At 35.8% G+C, this 27,021-nt stretch overlaps 1 protein-coding gene and 1 long non-coding RNA gene across 5 annotated transcripts in view; one reads left to right on the forward strand and one right to left on the reverse strand.

Moving 5' to 3' along the window:
- Window positions 1–27,021, forward strand: part of IRSp53 (Insulin receptor substrate 53 kDa) — a 507,262-nt gene that overhangs the window by 284,930 nt on the left and 195,311 nt on the right. The window lies entirely within an intron of this gene.
- On the reverse strand, window positions 3,684–6,953 carry LOC141485352 (uncharacterized). Its single transcript, XR_012467153.1, has 3 exons — window positions 6,179–6,953; window positions 5,851–6,058; window positions 3,684–5,792 (listed from the first exon to the last, which is right to left on the reverse strand). It is a non-coding gene; the product is annotated as an uncharacterized lncRNA (long non-coding RNA).

The following is a 27,021-nucleotide window of genomic DNA, read 5'->3' on the forward strand; positions in this document are numbered from 1 at the left end:
TCATAGCGAACCGCACTGCCGGGATTTTATCCTTCCACGAGGTATGGTCACTGGAAGTTAGTATAGCTAGCTGAGTTTTCAAGTCACGGTTCTTTCGCTCGACAGGGTTTGCTTCCGGGTGATACACAGGGATAAGTGACTGTTGGAATCCAAGGACATGAGCTACTTGCTGCATCACAGCGCTTACGAATTGGGGGCCGTTATCACTAATGACACGCCTGGGTAGTCCATAGCGTAGGATAATTTCATCAATGAGAAGGCGAGCACAGGCTTCAGCAGAGGCTATCTTCAAAGGTAGTAGTTCCATCCATCTGCTGGCAGTGTCTTCTACCACCATAACCCATTTCTCACCAGTAGGGGCTTCTGGTAATGGTCCAAAGAGGTCGACGGAGAGTACCTCGAATCTCTGAGATTGGATTGGGGTTTGCAACAGGCCAGCGGGTTTTAGGTTCAGGGCCTTGTAGCGTTTATCATTCAATACACTTACTTACATGCTCGGTCACGTCTCGTCGCATAGTACGCCAATAATATCGGCTAGCGATACGCCGAAGAGTTCTGTCAACTCCGTAGTGTCCTGAGGATTCTGCATCGTGGAACTCCTTCAATATGCGTGGTACATCAGTGGTGGGTGCGACCATCTGGGGTTCTTCTTCATCGATCTCGGGGGTATATTTATAGAGGACTCCATTGTTCATTAAGAAGCCGCGTTCAGACCATTTCTTGAAGTCGACTTCGCGGGGGTTATTTTCTAGACAAACTATAATTTTATTCAACTCTGGGTCTTGGCATTGCTCTTGCCTAATAGAGTTTGGAGACCGTGTAGGTAAGTCAACTTTGACTAGGTTCACTTCTATATTGTTTTCTTCGCAAGCGGGGCGTGATAACGTATCCGCTACTACATTAGACTTTCCTGTGATATAATCAATGCGCAGGTCATATGCCTGCAAAACTAGAGACCAACGGGCTAGTCTCCCACTTGGTGACTTGAGCGTCATCAACCATCGGAGGGGTTGATGGTCAGTCTGTATAGTAATAGTGGCTCCCTCTACGTAACCACGGAATTTTTCGACTGCCCAGACAACGGCCAAAGCTTCTCTTTCAGAAGTCGTATAATTCCGTTCGGCGGTGGTGAGAAGGCGGCTGGCGTACTCTATTGGTCTCTCATCCGCGTCCTCCCCCTGAAGGAGACATGCCCCCAGAGCGTAACTCGAAGCATCCGTACGTAATATGTAGGGTAGACAAGGATCGGCCTGTCGTAAGATAGGTGCGCAGCTCAATTTGATCTTGAGTTGTTCAAAAGCCACAGTCTGTTCATCTTCCCACTTCCACTTAGCCTTCTTCTTTATCAAGTTGGTGAGAGGTTTGGCTATGTCAGCGAAATTCTCAATGAACCGCCTGAACCATGAGGCGGTTTGCAGAAAGGTAAGTAGTTGCTTGACATTTTTGGGAGGTAGCATGTTCAATATCGCAGATACTTTAGCATCATCTGGTTGAATACCTTGCGGGGTAATAATATGACCCAAATATCGTACCGATTGGCAAGAGAAGGTACATTTATCTCTATTCAGGTGTAGCTTAAATAACAACAGTCTGGAGAAGACTTTACTCAGGTCGTCTATGTGTTCATAGAAGCTTGCTGAGATAACGATAAGGTCATCTAGATAAACCACAAGGAGAATGTCTGGTAGTCCTGATTTAAATCGATCCATCATTCTTTGGAATGTTGCCGGAGAATTTCTCATCCCAAACGGCATTTTTGTATAGCGAAAAGTACCGAAAGGCGTTACAAATGCAGTCTTATCTCGATCCGATGGTCGTACTGAAATTTGGTGGTATCCTGATCTCAGATCTAGCGTAGACATAAAAGAACTTTTCTTAGCAGCATGCAACAGATCGTCGATCCTAGGTAGCGGATAGCGATCTGCACGGGTGATGGCATTCAAACCTCTGTAGTCAATTGTCATTCGAACTCCACCATCTTTTTTCGGGACTAGGACTACAGGAGCAGCGTAGGGAGATTCACATTCTTCAATGGTACCATTGTCCAGGAGTTTGTCCAACTCTTGTCGTAGGATTTGTTTCTTAGGCTCAGACATGCGGTACGGCGGCACAGCTACAGGAACATCATCAGTTAACGTGATTGTGTGCTCTGCGTAGGGTGTAGGCTCACCATTTTCTTCGAAAATTTGTCTATTGTCAAATATTAAATTATTAAGTTCTTCGCGTTCTTCTATGGACAGCGACGCTCCTTCGTTTTCCCTTAATTTAATAGCTTCAAAGTGTACTGTATTTACTACGCATTCAGAATCAGTACTGGGCTCGCTAGAGAACGGATACATTCTCTGGTGTTACGTTTCAATTTAGCACTAGATCAAACTGCTCTTATGTGACCTTTCAAAACACTACCTTACCTTTTAAGATCTTTATTCAAAGGATATTAACAATGTAATTAAGTTACAAGTAGATTTTATTCATTTAACATCATAGTAATGGGAATCTTCCGTTCCATAGAAAACCATACCTGAAATGTATAAGAATAAATGTATGCTCCCTGACTAACTGCTTTGACCAGTACTTACGCATTCTCCTATTGCCAATCGACGTTGGAGATCCGAAATTCCTCGCTAGGTTGGAATAGTTGTTATTGTTTGTTTCTCAGTTTTCTTCACCTATCATTTTTTTCAGCCGTTGTCTGCCTTATTCCCTATATCTTTCCAAGAATATTTCTTGCATAGATCGTTATTCATTACTTCCAGAAGGATTACTGACATATTAGAGCCATATCGCCTGAAAAACAATATTAGTTACCTCTGGGTTTCTGAATACTGTTTGATATTTTCGATAAATATTCTGCATAATATGAATGCTCTAATATTTGTACTGAAAGGGAAGGTTATGGCGACTTACCTTATATGTTTCTATTCCATCGCATGAATAAGGATTGGTAAATAGTTGAAAATAGGTTGGAACAATATATTTTGTAAATATTCGTAAACAAGGTTAAGAGACAGCTGTTGGTTGACATCTGCCGAACTTTCGTAGTATCGTTCCGTCGACTTACACCGAACTAGTTCTACAGTTGTTCACGGGTGGAGGATTTATCGGTTACTCAAGTTGTCAAGGGTTGTTTAAGGGTTGCATTGCTTTGAGAAGGAGTTTTGATGGGTCATGGACTTGTTGATGATGTATCAAGTGGCTGTGGAGGAATTGTTAGATTTATGATGTTGTGCACAGCGCCCCCTTGGTGCTGGTAGTGTAGATTGGATGCACTGTGGCAACAACTGGTTGGCTGTCAGATGTGGCAGTCGCTTAGTATTTGGAAGTTAGCCTTCGGTGAGCTTGGTTCGGAGTTCAAAGGGTACCATCAGACTGATTGTAGGATATATTTGGTTGTATTTGTGCCATCCTTCACGGGGATTATTTCTACAAGTCAGGATTGTATAGTGGAAGACTGATTGGTCATTTTGGTGTGGATATTTGCAGTCTGAAACTTAAGCTCTTTTGAGGATTTGTGGTGGTTACCGAACTCGTGCCAGGTGGAAGGATTTCCGAAATTAGATTCATAAGAAACAGAAGGCCCTCAGTCACTCATCAAGTCCCAGCAGGACTTCCGTGCAGAACACCGCACACGAAGAATCGTATAGAAAACCCCTTGGCCAGGGTAAGAATTTTACCATTAAATGTGTTTTTAAATGATTTTAGTAATTTCTGGTTCCATCGTTATATCTCAACTGAATATTAGTATTGAAGAGAGGTTTTAACACTCATTCAATTTTCTTGATTTTTACGGGTCATATGGTTATACAGGGCACCCAAAAATATACTCTTGTTATCTTGCTACTTTGCTTAAATGAAAATATACCAGGGGTATTGATTAGGCAAATAGTCCTATTGAATGGGGGTTGAATCTCACCTTGTTTTTTTCTGATTCTGATTGAGAATTTTCTTCCTGTTTTTCTTCCTGCTTTTCTTTTCCTGTTTTTTTTGTCTTCGTTCCTGTTTCCTTTTTCTTTTCCTGTCTTTTTTTTCCCCTATTTTCTTTCTGGATCTTATTTGGTGATCCATTACTGGTCCAGCTTGTCGTGCCCTACAGGGTGATCTATCTTGGTGGTGCTACAGGGTGATCCATCTCCGCCGTACTACAGGGTGATCCATCTCAGCAGTACTACAGGGTGATCCACTTCCGCCATACTACAGGGTAGCCTAACATCATATACCGGGTGGCCCAAAAGGAGCACGCAAGTTATAATTGATTTATTTGAAAATTTGAGCAATACTGAGATATTTAAATAATTGTTTGCCCTTATGTTTATTGATACCTGTTGATATAGTGTTGTTTATCGTTTATTGATTAAGAGTTGTTTATTGATACCTGATTGATATAGATATTTGTGAAACGGAAATTGAGGTATATTCTTCCTTTCACGATTGCTGATTGACACCGATGCGCCTACGCCTGAGCTCACGCGACGCAAACGAGTTTGTCTTACCATCCGATACTAGTATTTACGATTTCACCTACTCAATTTTCGTGGTAGTTTTACTCGACGTATTGTAGTTTTTTGAGCGTCGTTACTATCGTAATTTATGGCTGATTGAATTCGTGGTTAGATACACCGCGCTCTTGTATGGACATTTGAACATCGCGTAGTAGTGTAAATATTGCATTGTTGTCTTAGAAGCGTTGTTGGTTAATCCATGTAAGTTAGGATTACTGAATAAATCATATTGGGGATTTTTATCTTTTATTTCCAATATTAATTGGTAAGTTATTGATATTGTGAGTTACTTAGGGTATCTGGAGGATTAAATTTACCTGGCGCCCATTAAGATCTATTTGAAATTTGCTAAGTTGTTTAACCCACTCCCGTCTCCACTGTTTAGCTTAGCCGCGGATACCCATCTGTCTTATTTGTTACCGACAGATGATTTAGTCTCCTCTTGTGGTTTGTGAGGTGACATTTTGGCGCCCAACGTGGGGCCGCGTTAAAACAACGTCTTCATAGTTCTTTTTTTTTAAATTTGGAAAAAAATTTTTTTGATAAATTTGAAAAAAATTTTTTTTGATCATTTTATTTAATTTTTTTTTTTGTGTCTCATTGGAATTGTTATCATGTCACGCAAAATGCTAGTGAACCGTTTGAGTCAAGATGAGCTCGTGTATGAGGTTAGAGTTAGAGAAATTGCTACAGGAACTGTTCAAGAGATGCGGCATTCTCTGACGATGGCAATCAAATTAGAGGAGAAGGGCACTTGAGTAAAAGCTTGTTTTTAAAGTTTTTTTTTATCATTATTTTATTGAACTATAGTATTGATGTTTTTATATATACATGAAAACGTAAATTTGTGATTGTTGACATGTCCTTGTTCAATGTAACTGAAATATTGACGTTTTGATAATGTATGTAATCTTTGTGCATTCTATTAATACCACTACGGAACATTGATATTGAAAAAAAAAAGGGCTGCCGCTTTGGACTTATGAATTGAGGGACTCTGATGGTAATTCGAAGGGTTCCTGGCATGAGAAGGATTTAAAACCTTCGTCTTCAGAAGACTGAGTTCTTGAGAATTGAGTGAAATTTACGGGGTAAATTTCTTCGAGAAAGGGGGGAGTTGTTACGTTTCAATTTAGCACTAGATCAAACTGCTCTTATGTGACCTTTCAAAACACTACCTCACCTTTTAAGATCTTTATTCAAAGGATATTAACAATGTAATTAAGTTACAAGTAGATTTTATTCATTTAACATCATAGTAATGGGAATCTTCCGTTCCATAGAAAACCATACCTGAAATGTATAAGAATAAATGTATGCTCCCTGACTAACTGCTTTGACCAGTACTTACGCATTCTCCTATTGCCAATCGACGTTGGAGATCCGAAATTCCTCGCTAGGTTGGAATAGTTGTTATTGTTTGTTTCTCAGTTTTCTTCACCTATCATTTTTTTCAGCCGTTGTCTGCCTTATTCCCTATATCTTTCCAAGAATATTTCTTGCATAGATCGTTATTCATTACTTCCAGAAGGATTACTGACATATTAGAGCCATATCGCCTGAAAAACAATATTAGTTACCTCTGGGTTTCTGAATACTGTTTGATATTTTCGGTAAATATTCTGCATAATATGAATGCTCTAATATTTGTACTGAAAGGGAAGGTTATGGCGACTTACCTTATATGTTTCTATTCCATCGCATGAATAAGGATTGGTAAATAGTTGAAAATAGGTTGGAACAATATATTTTGTAAATATTCGTAAACAAGGTTAAGAGACAGCTGTTGGTTGACATCTGCCGAACTTTCGTAGTATCGTTCCGTCGACTTACACCGAACTAGTTCTACAGTTGTTCACGGGTGGAGGATTTATCGGTTACTCAAGTTGTCAAGGGTTGTTTAAGGGTTGCATTGCTTTGAGAAGGAGTTTTGATGTGTCATGGACTTGTTGATGATGTATCAAGTGGCTGTGGAGGAATTGTTAGATTTATGATGTTGTGCACAGCGCCCCCTTGGTGCTTGTAGTGTAGATTGGATGCACTGTGGCAACAACTGGTTGGCTGTCAGATGTGGCAGTCGCTTAGTATTTGGAAGTTAGCCTTCGGTGAGCTTGGTTCGGAGTTCAAAGGGTACCATCAGACTGATTGTAGGATATATTTGGTTGTATTTGTGCCATCCTTCACGGGGATTATTTCTACAAGTCAGGATTGTATAGTGGAAGACTGATTGGTCATTTTGGTGTGGATATTTGCAGTCTGAAACTTAAGCTCTTTTGAGGATTTGTGGTGGTTACCGAACTCGTGCCAGGTGGAAGGATTTCCGAAATTAGATTCATAAGAAACAGAAGGCCCTCAGTCACTCATCAAGTCCCAGCAGGACTTCCGTGCAGAACACCGCACACGAAGAATCGTATAGAAAACCCCTTGGCCAGGGTAAGAATTTTACCATTAAATGTGTTTTTAAATGATTTTAGTAATTTCTGGTTCCATCGTTATATCTCAACTGAATATTAGTATTGAAGAGAGGTTTCAACACTCATTCAATTTTCTTGATTTTTACGGGTCATATGGTTATACAGGGCACCCAAAAATATACTCTTGTTATCTTGCTACTTTGCTTAAATGAAAATATACCAGGGGTATTGATTAGGCAAATAGTCCTATTGAATGGGGGTTGAATCTCACCTTGTTTTTTTCTGATTCTGATTGAGAATTTTCTTCCTGTTTTTCTTCCTGCTTTTCTTTTCCTGTTTTTTTTGTCTTCGTTCCTGTTTCCTTTTTCTTTTCCTGTCTTTTTTTTCCCCTATTTTCTTTCTGGATCTTATTTGGTGATCCATTACTGGTCCAGCTTGTCGTGCCCTACAGGGTGATCTATCTTGGTGGTGCTACAGGGTGATCCATCTCCGCCGTACTACAGGGTGATCCATCTCAGCAGTACTACAGGGTGATCCACTTCCGCCATACTACAGGGTAGCCTAACATCATATACCGGGTGGCCCAAAAGGAGCACGCAAGTTATAATTGATTTATTTGAAAATTTGTGCAATACTGAGATATTTAAATAATTGTTTGCCCTTATGTTTATTGATACCTGTTGATATAGTGTTGTTTATCGTTTATTGATTAAGAGTTGTTTATTGATACCTGATTGATATAGATATTTGTGAAACGGAAATTGAGGTATATTCTTCCTTTCACGATTGCTGATTGACACCGATGCGCCTACGCCTGAGCTCACGCGACGCAAACGAGTTTGTCTTACCATCCGATACTAGTATTTACGATTTCACCTACTCAATTTTCGTGGTAGTTTTACTCGACGTATTGTAGTTTTTTGAGCGTCGTTACTACCGTAATTTATGGCTGATTGAATTCGTGGTTAGATACACCGCGCTCTTGTATGGACATTTGAACATCGCGTAGTAGTGTGAATATTGCATTGTTGTCTTAGAAGCGTTGTTGGTTAATCCATGTAAGTTAGGATTACTGAATAAATCATATTGGGGATTTTTATCTTTTATTTCCAATATTAATTGGTAAGTTATTGATATTGTGAGTTACTTAGGGTATCTGGAGGATTAAATTTACCTGGCGCCCATTAAGATCTATTTGAAATTTGCTAAGTTGTTTAACCCACTCCCGTCTCCACTGTTTAGCTTAGCCGCGGATACCCATCTGTCTTATTTGTTACCGACAGATGATTTAGTCTCCTCTTGTGGTTTGTGAGGTGACACTGGTCTCCATCTCCGAAGAAAAACATATTATTTGGTATGTCTAATATCACATTGATAGCTCTTATGAAGTCTACACCCAGGAGAGTTCTGCTATTTTCATATTCAGAAAGTGAGATAAGTTCAATAGGAACCGTTTTATTCATTAAAGTAACTTTAATTTCAAAAATTCGTACGATGACGTCACGCTGTATTCCATCTGCTAGAGTCATAATAAGATTGTCCTCTCTAAAAGGAACATTGTCGTTGAGAAGTAGCTTCGACAACATATGTCCAGCTATGCTAGACTTTGAGCCAGTATCCAAAAAAGCAAACCCGTTGTGGTGCATTATTTGGATTGGGACCAGGGGCCTAATTACATTCGTATCATTGTTATTGAATTTACTACACAAAAATTCGGCAGGCGATGACACAGTTGTTTTCTGTAATTTTGAACAGCATTTAGGACAATTAGTTCGAATGTAACCGGGATTTCCGCATCCATAACATGAAAAATTACTAGAGGTACTGGGGCTAGGTAGAGGATTATTCTGAGTGGTGTCATTCGCAGTTTTAGCAGCTGGACCCGTGTTCGTGACATTAGACACCGAACTACAACCTTTATATTGGGCTTTAGCTAATTTGCGACAGTCCTCCCTAATATGACCAGGATTGTGACAATATGAGCAAAGTTTCTTATTCTTTGAATGTCCATCCTCAGAAAGTTTCGTTTCGGGCGTTGAATCAAAAGTTTCTTCTGCTAGTCGTGACTGGGTGAGCAATTCTTCGAAAGAGCCAACCTCATCACGAGAAACTTTCTCGCGAATTCTCCTATGGAGTAATCCATACACCATATCTAGTTGAACCTCTTGGGCAAGAGTGCCACTAGGTAGTTGAGCAAGTATTGATCGGGCTTTGCAAATAAACACATCAGTTTTTGTTCTTGAATCTTGATCGTAGGCGAAAAGTTCACGATATACACGATACGGAGGTTTATTTGGTCCAAATGTTGTTTTCAACAACTTTGTAGCTTCTTTCCAATCAGTCACAGTGGATTTCACACCTTGGTACCATGTTGCAGCGAAACCTTCGAGAAGCATCGGTAAACCCTTCAATGCATTTACATCCGAAATATTAACACAGTCCTTATAGACTTCTACTGCATCTAAAAACGCGTTCACATCAGCATTTTTATCACCGCTAAATTTACTCGAGCACTTTGAGAAGTTACCCGTATTCGTTGAAACATTCATGCGGCCTAACAATTCTTGGAATTGTTCATTTGAAAGTGTGACAGACATTTTCGAACCCGTCTCTCTTTCAATTACTTCGGTTTTATGAACAGCGGAACGGAGAAAATACGTATGCCTTTGATCAGCCGTGATAACAGTGAAAAGTACTCACAGTTTGTGCAGAACCCTTTCCAATTTCAGAATACTTGCGATTCTTTTGAAGACACGGCGGAGCAAAAGTAGATCCAGCAAATTCCTACGGGGCGGAGCGAAAAGTAGATCTAGCAAATTCCTACGCGGCGGAGCGAAAAGTAGATCCAGCAAATTCCTACGCAGCGGAGCAAAAAGTAGATCCAGCAAATTCCTACGCGGCGGAGCGAAAAGTAGATCCAGGCAGTCCTACACTTGTAGAAGCTTTTCAATCTTTTCATGCACTATGAAGCAAGAAACAGATCCAGTCCTACTTTTGTAGAAGCTAGTCTATTCACACTGGAGACAGTTCACAAAAGCGATGATTGAGGAGTCCTACTTGTAGAAGCACAGTTCGGAAAACTTTCGCGCGCACTACTCTCGTTTATACCAACAAACGACACGAAAACTTTTCATCAATAGTTTTATTTCATGATTTTCGATAGCCACTCGTATGGGCGCCAGTTATAAGGCTATTATTATTGCCTTAAGGGTTTCGTGGGTAAAACACTAGGTTACCGAAAATACACAATTTATTGAATCAAAGTTAGTATATAACAAGACTCGCTATCCTCTACACTAGTTATGGGTTTACTGTCTACTAATAATGGCGGCACAGAGACAGCAATCATACTCGCTGTCAGAAATATTCGTTCCAAGCTTCCTGTTGGCAACCGGGGAGAGTCATAGGCGTCTCGTAGAATAGGGCAAACGGTGTCATGCTACAGTATTGTATTATCATTTACAAAATGTGACGTTTTGTATATCTGACAGAAAAGAAGCTGTCAAAAAGTTTGACTTTGAATCATAACCATCTCCTCACCATTCTGGTTTCTCATAATGAAATATTTCTAATTCAGATATGATGCTACAATCTAAACATGACGTTGAAGAAATAATATCCAAAAACCCAAATTTTTTCCACTAATGCTTCATTCATTGACTATGTTGATTATTGTGCACGAAACAAATATTCGAAATAAACTAATAGGGCTATCGTAAAGTGATGAATACACTATAAAAATGAATATTTTGAACTCAGACTTGTCGAAAATAAAATTTTCCTAGGATTTATGATAGGATAGGCATTTATAAAAATTTTATAGCATAATTCATCTCTGACTACTCTCATCAGCAGAAACAAACCGAAATCTGGGAAACAACTACAAATCTAAATTCCGTTCGAAATTTTTTTCATTCCATTTTTTCAAGAATACTCCTGAAATAAATAATTTCAATTATAAAGCATTGAATTTTCTCATTCAGTTTTTACACCAAACATTCATAATGAAGTTGGGAATATTGATAAAATTTCACTTACAAGAGAAGCTAATAATATAACGAACTGCACTTTGTCGGTTATCTTTCATATGAGATGAATTTCTTAATCTTGAATTTTATATGAAATATTTATTTTGTAGTTCTAGCAATAATATAACAATATTTCATTTCGAAAATATCTTCTGATTACGAATAATATTTCCATGATCTCAAATGAGCGATTGTACTAACCCAGTTTGCGATAATAAAATCCGCCGTGAATCTCGCTTCGGCTAATAGCTCCAACCGTTTTCATTATTACCAGGCAAATAAAATTTGCACGGAAGTTTATGACCACCCCGAAAGCTTATATTGTGGCTAGTTGAGGAAAGCATCGTGATAAATCGGATAGCCCGTTAAATGGAAATTTACTATACCACACCTGACACCGAAGTACCACTATTACCCTACGGATGTAGACTAAGTCAGAGTTATAGTTAATTAAGTGTGTATAGGAGATATAATGGGTTCAAGCTATAGAATATGATTGGTGGTATTAACGACGGCCACCAATTCATTGTCGGAGAGTAAACACAAATATGCATCCGTATTGCAGAGGTTCACAAAAGGGTCGAATAAGACAAAAATATTAATGCAACTCTTCAATTTTTTGAATCACTAAAACCTATGCTTAGTGTCTTGGCGAAATAAATCAGAATAAGTTCAATGAAACGTATAATAAGTAGTAACATATTTGTGAAATATGCCACGAAGATTATTTTTATCACTCATATTGTATTCATATCTTGGTTTCTACCTTGTTAGGAGTCACACGTTGAAAGGTAAGACCGCGTTAGTCTTTCGCTCGCACAAGTTTCGACTTCTGAGGGTTGTTGTTCGTAGGGGTGCAATAACTGATTAATGGAAAAAACCTATTTAAAAACATATTTTTTCATATTTCCTCCATTTATAGGATATATGTCTTATTAAGAGTTTTTCAATAAACGCTTCCTATCTTCAAATTCAACTGAAACAAGGTGTGTATGAGATATCAAACTTGTTTATTCGTTTGAAAGATCTAATGATGCCATTATGTGTGAATTATTACAACGTTTAAATGTCCGTCACGGCTTCTCTAGGTGGAGCGCATTCGAAACGACTTTAGTGCATAAATCAGACTGAATTTGACCAATGGCATAGGTTACGTTGGCTTGGAGAAACGCTGTGGTTTGTGGGTTATTGGCATATACCTGCGACTCAAGAAAACTCCACAAGAAAAAGTCTAACGTGGTCAAATCGAACGATCCTGGTGGTCAGTTTACATCACCTCAAAGTGGAGGACCATGCCCTCAAATCGCTCGTGCAGAATATCCAATGTGGCATAAGCTGTGTAGTAGGTATCGGCATTCTATCGGTATCCAGATCATCCAATTCAGGTCAAAAGAAGCTAGTAACACAACACAACAAAAAAATATTTTTTGAATGTTTCCTACACTAAATTAGTCAATTTCTACTAATGTTGGGGTGATAAAAACGAAAATAACAATGAAAAATTTTTATTAGCTCTGGTTTTTGAGATACACAGTACTTAATCTTAAAGAGTAGTTATACTATACGTGAAAAGTGAAAGTACATAAAACAATATTGTTATGTTTCTTTTAGAATATTTTAAGTACAAAATTAATAAAAAAAACATTATTCTTAGTGTTTTGACAAATAAAAGAAGTTTGTACCACCAAATTTCAATTAAGTCCATCCGATTCATTGTAAGATCGCTGTCGTTTAGCTTGTCTTTTATAAAACACTTCTGGAGCATCCCTACACACAGACCAGCAGTAAGTAGCCTGCAAGCATTGCTTCATTCCAACGGCCCTGATATCTCTGTTCCATTAAGGCAATGTCTTGATGGAATCTTTCTCCATGTTCGTCACTCACAGCTCCACAGTTTTGTGGGAAGAAATTAAGATGAGAGTGAAGAAAATGAATTTTTAAGGAAAACAGAAGCTTGAAGAAGCTCTTTAACCAATGCTGTGAAGTTATCATCTCTTTTGTTACCTAAAAACCCATGTATAACCCCCTTAAAGGCTTCCCAGGCTCTTTTTTCATTTCCTGTTAAAATCATGTCAAAAGCAGGATCATTTACGATTTCACGGATTTGAGGCCCAATAAAGATGCCTTCCTTGACTTTAGCATCACTTAACCTGGGAAACTTTGCTCTCAAGTACTTAAAAGCTTGTCCTTCCTGGTCCATGGCCTTCACAAAGTTTTTCATTAGTCCCAACTTAATATGTAATGGGGGAAGGAGAACATCCTTAGGATCTACAAGAGGCTCGTAAACTACATTTTTCTCATTAGGGTTTAGGTCTCGTGTAGGCCAGTTCATTTTTTTATAGTGAGATTTTCTACCCCGACTGTCCCACAGACACAAAAAACAACAGTACTTGGTGAACCCTAATTGCATTCCTAGGAGTATAGCAATGACTTTCAGATCACCACAGATGTGCCACTTTTGTTGTTCATATTTGATTGATTGGAGAAGTGTTTTCATATTTATATACGTTTCCTTCATGTGAACTGCATGACCTATAGGAGGTAGCTGATTTCCATTATGCAGAAGTACAGCTTTTAAGCTTAGTTTTGAAGAGTCTATAAACAGTCTCCATTCTGATGGAGTGTGATCCAAATTCAAGCAGTCCATCAAACCATTAACATCAGAACAAACTACGAGGTTTTCTTTTTTGTCAAAAAAAGGAAGCAAATCTTTTTGACGCTGTCAGTACTGAGATATTTTCACATCATGTTTTAGAAGATTCCACTGTTGTAGTCTTGACCCTAACAGCTCAGCCTTTTCCTTAGACAAGCGAAGATCTCTTATAAGGTCACACAACTCTGCTTGACTAATTCTGTGCGGATCACTAGAAGGATGGGTTGCTCCTTCTAAACAGTCTTCATCACCTTTCTCTAAAATTTCATAGTTTTGGGGTGGAGAAGGGACTGGCAAATTGTCTGAGTGTGGTACAGGCCGAAGAGCAGATGGGAGATTAGGGTATTTAACCGTTCCTCTTTTCTTCATAGATGAACCTTGCTTAATGGGAGGAGTTAAGCAGAAATAACAGTCGTCTGTATGATTGGTAGGCTCACGCCAAACCATAGGTACTGCAAAAGCCATTGCCCGGTTTTTATTTTTCAGCCACTCTCGCAATATGACGGAACAAGAATTACAACATATATGAGGAGCCCATGATTTATCTTGGTCCCCAACTTTCACACCAAAATAATGTTCATAGGCTGTCTTAACGATATGTGTCATTTTACGTTTCTGAGCCTTAAATGTTATTTCACCACATATATAGCAAAAGCTATCGACAGAATTCACACACTTTCGAGGCATTTCAGATCAGCACTTAAATTAATTTAAAAATCAACCTCACACGATAATTTCAATAGCAACCACGTGCGTACAATTGACAAACAGACATAGGTTATGTTTACTACTTAAGAACAGCTGATGAGAGGGGTGTTATGTAAGCAAACATGTGTACCAACTGTTGGTGATGAAATATTTCATTTGTTGAAAACTCAATATACATATATATAATATAATGATACTATATATTGAAAACAAGAGCTAATATATAATTTTTATGGTCACTTTCGGTTTTAACACGTGGAAATACATTGTTGTGTTGTGTAATTATCGACCTATAGTGCTTGCCGTTGACAGTGATGGCCTGGCCAATGTTGTTTTTAAGAAAATAAAGACCGATGACGCCGCTAGCCCAAACAGTAACTTTTTTGGAATATATTGGACGCTCTTGGATCTCATGTGGATTGATATCATCCTCAATTCAGTTTGTGGGTCAGATGGATTTTGTATGGGTGCAGTTCCAGATGCAAAATTCGACTGTGAGAGGCCGAGTTCTTGTGAACTACGCGAAATCGACTGCATTGTATTCTCCTGCACACTCTCACAGACATAAGCGATGTTTTCGGCAGATCTTGCGTTTCGTCGACGTGAGGGTGTTGGTCGATCATTTGCTGAACCAGTGGACTCAAATTCATCCGCCACATTACGAATAGTTCTCTTGGTAGAACCGTAAAATAGGCGAAGCCCGCGCTACGTTGCCTGAATCGAACACTCATTTTGATAAAAGAATTTTATTATTTGCACATGTTGTTGAATGCAATATACGTCTATGGTAATTTGGCAAAACAGACTGATTAAATGGCAACTACTGTGACAGATGAAGCTTCAACAAGATGGTCGTTATCATTTGTCAAAGTTCGGAGGTTCTTAATGGAAGACCCTAAACAACTAGTTCTCTTTCTGAAGGATAGAAACACCAATCATTTCCAATGGATACGATTAAAGGAAAACGCACGGTTTAGCAAATAAATAATTTTTGTGAATTTTTCAGTTTGCCTCAGTCACCTCAAATGCACATGCAGTAACCCTTCTCCAGCTAGCCGTGCTTGTAAATATCTTGCTTTCAGCTTTCAAGACCGGATCCTCCTTCGGCGCTACGATGATATCTTGCCTCGTCATGAAGCTAGAGACACCCTCGTACCACCCCACGGTCCGGTGAAGCCTCACATCTTTTGTCTGTATTCCTGGACAAGGAACCCTCACAGGTTGCTACCCTCCGGTCCAGAGGGAACTCGAAGCAACGAGACGTAGAGGAGCTTTTCTTCGTATCAAACCTGTCCATAAAGGAGTTTCTGTCCATCACATTGTCACGTCTGGCGGAAAGTTCTTCTTTTGGAAACTTGAAATGATTACTACAAAATTCAAATAGGTCGTGAATGTTGATTTCTTTTCACACATTTGATGATCGAAGTTATTATTATTTTCAGGATCAGAGAGAGGGAGAGAGAGAAAGAGAGGTAGATAGACTTGTTAAGTTTGACATCAACATAACTACGCCAGAATATCAACTTCCTTGAAAATATCATTTCAAAAACTCCTGATTTTCTATTTGAAATTTCATAATTGATGTTGAAAATTGCCGACTCATTATGAATGTACAAAAATTGATGGACACGCACAAATTCTAACTGAGTTTTAGGAAACCTATATTTTACTTTATTCGTGTTTCTCAATGTTCATATATATGAGAGTAGTTGCGTTACTTTGCTTATATCCCAAATCAATTTCTGTGCATGATCTTCTCATTTTTGATTTATTCTTTTGTTTTCCGTAACCGGAAAAAGACTCACAAATCTGAAAAAGACTCACAAATATACTCACCGCATGCACACAGAAAGTGAAAAACGCTACCAGCAAATTCCAGAAAACAAAATTGAATTCAATGGGGTCATTTATTCAAGTACTCTTCTGCGGCCTTCTGAACCGGAGAGCCTTTACTGTCGAAAGTTGTTGGGATTATAAAAGGGTATAGTCATTAGTGCTCAAAATTATGAAACGAGTATTTTAATGAACCCGACATGGTGAGGTACAATGATCAAAATCATAATTGGCCTTTCATACCAGAAGATCTATTGTTTGAGTACATAATGGAGAACATTATTTGCACGTGCTAATTATCTCACATAATATCAGTGTCGCTGTCACACTTTTTCTTGAGACATGAACTCGTGAAATGACAATAAAGGAAACACATGACAAATAGATAGATGAATCCTGTTTGAAAAAAATAAACTTCTTTGAAGAGTTCTGTTCCGCAAGTTCGAGATGAATTATTCCGTATTCCAGTTTTCCATAATATAGGTGAATTGAAAATTCGATAATGACTTTGAAGTGATTCTACTCGCATGGACTGGGATCGTTTCTAATTCCACCTCATTAGAAATACCTACACATGAAATTGCACATAATCAGGGCAATGTGAATTAAAATGACGGTGTGTTGGTCTATATAAGAAAAACTTAGAGTTTGAACTCGATATCATCAAATCATCATTACAATACAAGTTTTATATAGATCGTCATCCACATCGGTTTGAATGAATACCTTAGTAATTACAATAGTAAAAATCCCTTTGTCAAGATCTTTGTGGGGGATATCTGTATTGATATTTCAGATATGAATAATGAATACAGAGATGAATACTCGAATCTGCTGAGTGAACACGGCTTCATATCAATGAATTCACAAGAATCAGTAAATATAGGTAAAGGTCATTTTTTTGGAAAAACAACAACCCATCATATCACTTAGACATTTGAAGAAGAAAATAAAAATATCTTCAACAGTACTTCATAGTACTTCACAGTAATTTATAAAAGTATTCTAATGAAAAAAAGCTAGTAGAATCATTGAAGAATGAAACATAGGACGATGTCTACAATGAACCTGATCTAGATTTTGCTAAAGAAAAATTCAAAAGAACAGAAGAAGAACAGAATTGATTCTGAAATATTGAAGAAAAGAATCCATAGAAAAGTGGTCATAAAGATTTAATTCATAGAAGGACTAATAATATCAGTGAATACAAAAAATACTTTACACAAAAAACTGCAAGCTGGCCCCGAGAATGAAATCCTCATAAAAATAATTCGAAAGAACTAATAAACTAAACTGAACTGAAAATAAAATGAAATAAACTGAAAAATAAAGCTGACTGCTACAGAAAACAATTACAAGATAATCAAAATTGTCCAAAACAAGTGAAAAATGTATCCAATCTCTCAAATCAAAAAAATCTCCTGGACCAGATGGCTTTCGATCGTAAACTTGCGTATCAACTGATATGTTTATTACCATGTCATAAACCACATGGAAAACGGCCTACGATATTTAGATTTCTCTAGAAAATAGGTAAAAAGTACACTGTCTGTGTAGTTTTTATTTTTTACATTATTCTCTTTGCACCATCTCAGGAATTCTTCATACACTTTGTCGTATATATTCTTATGTTTACTTGGCAATAAACTCAAATACTTATTTCTGGTGGAGTTCAATTCGTCGCTTGACTAGTACTAGCCTACAAGCTTATATAATCGTATTAATTTTTTGACCTAGGCGTCTACTTACACGCTGCGGTCCATAAAAGTCTATTTTAGGCCCTTGATACAAAAATAACTATTGTCCTACCAAATGGTCGAAAAATATATAGGGTTCTATTCGAAATTTTTGACTTTGAATTATTTCCGTTTGAACCGGTGAATATTTTCAATTGTTTATCGGTAAAAGTATTGGCATCAATGAATTATACTTCCGTTAAAAATACACAAAGATTAATGGATCAAAATGCTTATGGCCAGATTATTTTCAAAATGACGCTTTTCAATAGAGTCTTTGCGTGTAATTACTTAAGATACAATTAGCAACTGGCAAAATTTGAAAAACTGATGGATTTGATATTGAAATAAAACTACAAATCTGGATGAAATCCAGGTAATTGGAATGAAACATATACGTGAAAATAGTAATATCTGTTTGAAAGATTTTTTGTCAATGTTTTTCACTTTTTTTTTATGTATAAACTTCGTCAGACTCTCTATTGATTAAGTTTTGTCCATTTTTTAGATTTTATACACCCCAAAAACAGTGTGATTTTTTTTTTCAAAAAATCATCCATTCAAACAATGTAACTAGAGTTTGGCAAAACTCAAAAAAAGTAGGTTTCAACTCTATACAATTTGTTGAATAAATTCCAAATTTGACTATATTTGTCCACTTTGTTGCGTGTGTGAATGTCGTTCAACAATTGCGAAACCGCATTGAAATTATTATATAATGATTCTAATTTGGAAATTAATTCTGACTCTAATTAAAATAGATAAAGTTTTGTGTTGAACTGGCTAAAATTAAACTGCAGCTTTGAATTTTGTTATGAAAGCGCATATTCAATTCAGTTCAACCTTTGTGGATAAAATTCACGTTGAAATGAAACGCGGTTTCAATTCGAGTACTTTACAGATGCGTTAATGTTTGCAAAGATATTTTCACTGATTTTGCGATCACAGTTATTCAAAAGAGCTGAAGTCCTACAATGAATGAGACAAACTGAGAAAGGATTATGAAATAATTATTAGATAACTGGTCTACGCTAATTGCTAAAATTGAGATGTGAAATTTGTGAATATTTTGAATTTTTGAAGAAACCTAGTGGCATTTCAGTTTGAAGAAACGCGCCTAACTAACTAACTAGTGAGTAGATGTACGTTTATGAATTCCTAGTTAAATTGAAATTGCAAGCTTAAATGAGTGCAAAATATATGTAAAAATATTGTCAAACAGAAAACCAATCATAGTTAAGTGAAACGGATTTATCGGAATTCAAATAACCCAAAATCCATTGACGAATTTATTTGATCACAATATGGCGCTAACAAGAGATCAATTCGAGGAAATGAAATTCCTGGTGAATGAAGTGATGAAACAATTGTGGACGGATGATAGCTTCATAAAAATCATTACAAATTATATGTCTGAAGAGATAACGAAAAGTCTAGATGAAAAATTTGATCTTCTTGATAAAAAAATATTTGAGTTGAAACTGTAATTAGTGGAGCAATAAAAAACCAGGACATCAAAATACAGAAGACAAAGTCGGACAAATTAGACAACATCGACCAAGATTCAAGATACCGTATAATCTACCAAATGAAAACATGAATCAAAATATTCAAACTTCCGACATAGAGGAAACTTACAGGATTGGCAAATTCAAAATGGAAAAGCTAGAGAAATACTTCTCAAGATGGCATATTATCAGATGAAACAAAATATTTACACGAACAAAAAACTACTCAAAGGTAGTGGCGTAGTTATCAAAGACGACTTGGCCAGTTCTAGATTGAATCTTATAAATGAATCAAATCAAATCAAATCAAATATGCTTTATTGTCCAAAGTATAAACTCATTGACAAAGCTAATCATGTATAAATGAGTTTCACTATAATAACTATACATTATACATATACATTGGTTTGATTTGTGTGTCATACTGAAATATGGTTATGATTTTTAGTGAACACCTAAATCAATTATAGATAAATAAAAATTAATATGCATATGTAAACGCACATAAATACCACACACATACATATTTATATACATCCTAAATGAACGAATAGTCAGACATTAACAGGTAAATAAGGAAATCAATAGATAAAATATATAAATAAATAAGATAAATAGACATTGTTTTCAAAATTGCAGGAGCTATTAAAATCAACATAAGCAGTGCTTGAACAGGGAATAATTTTATTTCAGAATTCCGTTCATATCTTTATCAAAGTACTCTTGAACACTATAAAACACCTGGTCAATGAGAACTTGCTTTACAGATTTCCTAAACTGATAAGGTGATTGGATATCTTTAAGACTGGTCGGTAGATGGTTATATATTTTAGCTGCATTATAGATCAATGAGTTTTTAATCAAATTTGATGATGGAATAGGCAGTCTTGATTTGTCGCTTTGGCGAGTGAAACCAATAACAACATCGTAAGACGATTTGTTCTTATGTACTAGGCACACAGTATGAATAAAGTATGAATAAAGAAGAAAGTGTTAGTAATTTTTGCTCCTTGAACAATGGTTTACAAGACTCTCTAGGCCCAACTTTGCACAGATTTCGGATGGCACGCTTTTGGAGAATGAAGACTGTATTGAAGTGTTGTTGGTTGCAGGTGCCCCAGAATGATATGCCATATCTTAGATGCGACTCAACCACAGCGTGGTACACAATTTTTTATCAGTATTCATTTAAATAACATTTCAATGTTATGTAATGTAATAGCATTTACCTATTTGTATATTTTTATGGATGAGCAAAGTGAGACACATACGAGGGTGATCAATGATATATCACCAATTAAACATTAGGCATTATCCACAGAAGTGTCGGAAAAAACTTTGATGACTCGACTCGAAAATTGACCAGAATGATGGAGTTTTAGTATATATAAGAAATAGTCTAAATGCTACTGTAGAAATCATTCCATTGTCAGAAACTAAACTACTGAGATTCTCGTTTGAAATTGAAGAATGTAAAATTGGATTCACTGTCTCCTATCGTCCTCCTTCAATGAATTCTGAAAACTATCAATACATATGTCACCAACCTACGAAAATGTTATATTGATATTTTACTAAAGGACATATATATTAATTTATTTGCAAGAAATTTCATCGAAGTAATCAATTACCTGAACATGTTCAAAGAAAATGGCTTTTTTCCTTATATAAATGCAGCCACGAGAGTTACTGAGGAAACTCAAAGTAATTCAGATCATATATTTATTCGTGAAAATGAAAACACCATCTCCAAATCCATAAACTCAATGCCAATAGTGATAGGGACACATTTAACCGACCATTATGGTACTTTACTACAAGCCGTACATATCACTAATGAAAAACCAAACATGAAGAAAACTAAACATTAAAAAAATTTATTATAAGAAATTTGAATCATTGCTCAAACAGAAAACCTAAAAAAGGGTTGTAGATGTGTATAGTGTACAAGAAACCTACGTTTACTTCATGATGGAATATAAAGAACACTTAATTACATGTACTAAACAGTTGAAGGTCAAAAATAGTCAAAAGAAAATGGAATCGTGGATTTCAGTAGGTCTAATATAATCTCATAAAAATCTGTTTTGAATTTCGTTTTTCCATTAATCTCATAAAACACAGGAATTATTTGAAAAATAAACTAAAGAAAGAATTCAAAAACTTTAGAAAAATGTTAAATAAGTCAAACAAAAAATAATCTCTATAAAAACCAACTGACGGAAGCAGGAAATAACTATGAATAGATTGGACAGTGATCAATTGTGCATCCAATTTAACCTCGTCGAAAAAGGAATTAGGAACGATAAACATACTAGGAACAAATGGAAAGGGGATTACCGATAACACAGAGAATCAATTATCTGCAACACATACTTCACAAATATAGGGCATAACTTAGCAGAGAAGATTAGACAAAAAATTGAAAAGATCGACATAGAAATTTTATAACATCGGATAAAAAACTGAATGAATCTATATTTCGAGACCCAGTGTCAGAAAATGAACTAATTGAAACTATCTCAACATTGAAAAATAAGTGTGCCGCTGGAGAAGATGAAATCTCCACGACATTAATGAAATCAGCACACTCTAGTATTATTGTCCCCTTGAAACATTTGATAAATCTGTTTTTCGAAACAGGTATAATACCTTCCCAATGGAAAAATGCAATTATCACACCCATTCATGAATCTGGTGATTACAAAACCCCTAGCAATTATAGCAAAAATATTCGAAAAGTGTTTGAAACATCGTTTGATGAAATTTTTACCAAGCATAAGTGTATCACAGAGAAACAGTATGGATTTTCGAAAAATATAAGTACAGAAGATGCAATTATGGATCGAACTAAAAATATTGTCGGAGGCTTGGATAGATCAAGAAAATGTCTTTCAATATCTTTCGACTTGACCAAAGCTTTCGACACTGTGTCGCACAATATTTTACTTGAACGGGTCAATAAAGTTGGCATACGTGGCACATTACTGAATCTATTGAAAATTATTTACAAAACAGGACACAGCGAGTAAAAATTGAAGAGTGTCTCAGTGATTCAGTGAAAATCACAATCGGTGTTCCACAGGGTTCAGTGCTGCAGATGATTTTGCTATTGTTTTCATAAATGATACATGGGGAAAGGTATATGAATGAACTGAATGAGCCTCTCTCACATCCACAGTTGGTTGAATCACCGCCTATTAACGGTAAATTTTCAGAAGAGTAATTTTATCAGCTTCTCTTCGACTAGTGAAGACCAATATACAGAAAGATATATTTCAGTACAAAGTTATTCTTGTTTCGAAATATGCTTCAGATGTTGTCCACAGATTGTGAAAATTAATAAACTGAAGTATCTTGGTCTGATAGTGGATCAACACCTAAGGTGAGATGAACATGCATTATATATAACAAAGAAATTACGACAACTATTACATAAGTTTTATTCGCTACGTGATATTTCCAGCAGGAAAAACCTTTCCATGATTTATAACTCATTAGCTGAGTCAATTTTGAGATACTGCATAGTAATATGGGGAGGTCTCTACCACAACGGTAAAAAAATTGCGAACTACTCAAAATTGTTTGCTAAGAATACTCTTCATAAAGGGCAGATTATATAATACAAAAAGTCTGTGTAAGGAATTCAAGCAACAAAATTTCAGAAACTCATTGGCATATTATTGCTTAATATACCTATAGTAAAACAAAGCCCACTGTTAAACCGCTTAAATATTATGTTACCCGATTCATAGAAAACAAATCTATTGACTTGCCGATTTTCAAAAAAAATTAACAAAGATTTGTTTTCTTCATTGGCCCCAAACTATATAATTCACTACCTGTATGCTTAAGGAATTGAGAAAGGAAAAAAGCTTTCAAAACTCAAATAAAGGAGCTCATAGATTCGGATAAAATCATTGTTAATATTTATCTATAATTTTAGAAAACCATTCGATACCTCAACGGTGAGATGAGGTCAACTAAGAAGAAGAAGAATTCAGGTAAAACTCAACAACATTTAAGTAGTTGGTAGTAGAGTGTTTATGGACATTCTATCTCTGAACACGTAACGAATACCGTTTTACCAGTATAGTAAGAAGTGAGTTGAGCAGGGTCAACTAACTTCTGAACACGTAACAGCACACCTAGATAATGACAAATGAGATTTTGTCGAAACGTCGGTGAAATTAGAGATAATATCACATACACGGATCAAATACCCGGAAAAACCAGTTCAGCATAGTCCTATCCATGAAAACTTCAGATTAAACATATATATATATATATATATATATATATATATATATATATATATATATATATATATATATATATATATGCTGGAAAATAATTCCATGAAAATCAAAAGATAAATAGATTAGTACTTTTTGATGATCCCCATATTGATTTCAATTTAAAAGCCACTGGTATACAGCTGTTTCAGCTTATTGGGCATACAGAATAAACAATAAGAGATTTTAATAATAATAATAATAATAATGAGTTTATTCACCATAATGATAACAACAAAAATATTATAAAATAGGGGTGAACAAACAAAGGCATCACAAAAGAAATATTTTCGAAAAAAATGTTTCTTGTGCGTGATATCGCCTAGTTGAACAATTTCAATATTGAATAGATTAGTTTGAGTCATCACTTCTGTCGGGTGTCCCGAGACGCACAGGATTGTTTTACAACCCAGGGTGAATTATTCTCTCATTTGATGATAATTGAAACTGTTGAAGAATTCCAATCTGACCATCTCATAAAAATGGATATTCATGAACATTTCACTGATGAACATGCAATAAGATAATAAATTGAATTTTCATGGGACACCTCTAAAATTTTTTGATATACCCAATAGTATAGGAATCATTTCTTTTAATAGGTTCTTGATTTTGTTTACAAAAGTAAGTGAATAATATCAGTTATACTGTTTTGAGTAATACTTGATTATGAGATTTTCACTGGACATTTTACAGGAGACGTGTGTCACTGCACAGAAGCTTTCTCAGGCATATTCATACTGAACACTGGGTATGGACATTTCGTTTCGATTTCTGTCAAAGCTCGATCGAATGAATTTTTTTTTTGATAGACAGTTTTTGTCGAGGTCTCAATATTTCTTACTGTTTTTCTGAGTATACTCGTATCATCCTTCATAATCTGGAAAATACACAACGAGGTAAATCAATGAAGAATCATCCGAAGTGTAATAAAGGCGAACTGAAAAGAATCCCGGAAAGTTACTATGTAATGTAAACCACTGAACAGTCGAATAAGTCAGTAACCTGTCGTTTCCGTAAATTTTGTCAACAAATTGAAAAAAACAAATGGAAAAATAGAATTCCTATAATTGTTTTGTCGATTTTTTGGAAAACGACCTCAATTTTTTTTACATACGCCAACAAATGGAATGTCCAAATGTCATGGCGTAATATGTTATGCTATTCATGATCCTGTTAGCTGTATTTTCCTTATATATTCTCATATATTTACGATGTTCATATTGTCTCATAGCTAGGGGTCTTGAGGTTTCGCGTATATAACTTTTTCTACAGGAACAAGGTATATTGTAAATACACTCTTCCGTTTTTTCGATCGTATTTTCGGGTTCATTTTTTGTCAAACGAGAGCATGACTTGGCAGTTCTGAAAGTCGTTTCTACATCATATCTATAAATCGATGCGTTCCAATTTCTCAAACAAGTATATGGACAAGTAAGCATTCAGAGTACCTATTGATGAAGTTACTGGGTTTTCAATATAATGTTTCGATCGTTATCGATATTATTTTTACAGTTATCATTATATAATAATACTATACTGCCATACTAATCTTATTGGTGAAAAAGCAAATTTATTCTTGATGACATAAATTCATAGTGAAATTTTCAAAAAATTAAAATCAAACTGGTATCCTAAACGTGTCTAGAATAATAACAGTAAGTACAAACAAAAGCTGAATATATTTTATTATTTGATATTTAACAGACCAGTTTCATGATGGAAATTGAAATGATGTATACTGGAACACTGGACTTCTGGCTTGGTGTGAAATTAGTTGATGTCGCGTTAATGGAAATAAAATAATATAAACCATTCTGAGTGAGCAAATTTGCCAGGTAGTGCATTGGTAACAGTAGGGACTATATGGGGATAATAGGAACTATAAGGACCAGTGATATTTTCCAGAAAATAAGCAGTCATTTTCACATGAATACAAACACTTGAAAAATTGAATGTTCGACATTGACAATAACTTGTCAATATTAGTCAAAACTACTGAAGAAAGAATGTGTTGCTAAATTGTTAGCCCTGAAATTCTTCGATATTTCAATTTGCAAATTTCAGACATGCATGTCCAAAATTTTTGTTATCAATTGCCATAAAATCGTCTACTCATCAATTTCGCAAAGGAAGCCGTGATGAATAAAATTAACTGAAATTTTTGAGGTTCTCATGAATACGGTAATGAATGTTCATTTAGTATTGACTTGAACGTTACAAACGAATTTTTTTGTAATTCTTCAAAGAAACTGTTCCAGAGTAGAATATTCTCCATGGTCAACCCGCTTTTTCTCTACAAAAAAATACTCAACACTCGAAGATCGTCTTTTACTGGTACCGAAAATCCATTGACATTTTGAAGTGATCGTCAAACAAAATGATATACTTTCATACCGATCAATATTTTCCTCTTACATTTTTAAAAATTGCGGAAATTCTGTTCATCCATCCCATTGAAGTTGGTATTACGTTTTCACGTATGAAATTGCCATGTTGGGGGAAAATTGCCAGCTTGTTGACCTAATGTACCTAACGCGATCACCCCTAAATTACGATCTTTCGCATGGCTTATAATACCAGTAGGCCTATTATAGTTTCAATAGTTGATGGATAAATCGAAAATTATCAATTGAACAAGCATATCCATTGAAAACTTTATGTGTTTCAAAATCACAACTTGTGATTGGAGAGTATTTGTGGAAATTTATAATAAAATATTAATTTCCAGCTGAGTGTTTTATTGAACAGACGGATTCTGTATCGTTGAGTTTCTTGAGTAATGATAAATCTCTTCATATTTCAAAGATTTTGGCCTTCCTGAATATAGTAATGGCCCATACACATTTTATGACCGAATATTTCATTGGAATAATAATATAATATACACTTTCATCAACTCTAAGACGGATACCAGCCAGTTAGTATATTTCCACGATGAAATGACTGGTGTACCGGGTGCCAGATCGAGCCCTGCTCGATATGAATATTAGGAAAATGTTATACTAGACTCAGGGGTTTGACTTGAATGGCACGATTCAAGCAGATGTGTGGCTCGAATTTATCTACATAATTTTTTCAATACATACCGACTTTCTGGTATCACTTATTGAATATTGATGTTTTTTTGTTGAATACGTAGGATACGATTTTTCAATCAAGTTAATGAATAGTTTGAATCCATTGATATTCTAATATTTTCAATATATCGAGTATTTTTAAAAAATATGATAATATTTGAGAATATTATTTCTGGGTTCATTTTTCAGAAATAAATTTCTAATGAAACTGTGGTTTCATCTTGAGAACGAAAAGTCATTCAATTGCTAATACAATTATGCAACTTT

This window comes from Leptinotarsa decemlineata, unplaced genomic scaffold (assembly GCF_025532065.1).
Source record: "Leptinotarsa decemlineata unplaced genomic scaffold, Ldec_3_MD MMD2_tig00026317_RagTag_RagTag, whole genome shotgun sequence".
NCBI classification, from domain to species: domain Eukaryota; kingdom Metazoa; phylum Arthropoda; class Insecta; order Coleoptera; family Chrysomelidae; genus Leptinotarsa; species Leptinotarsa decemlineata.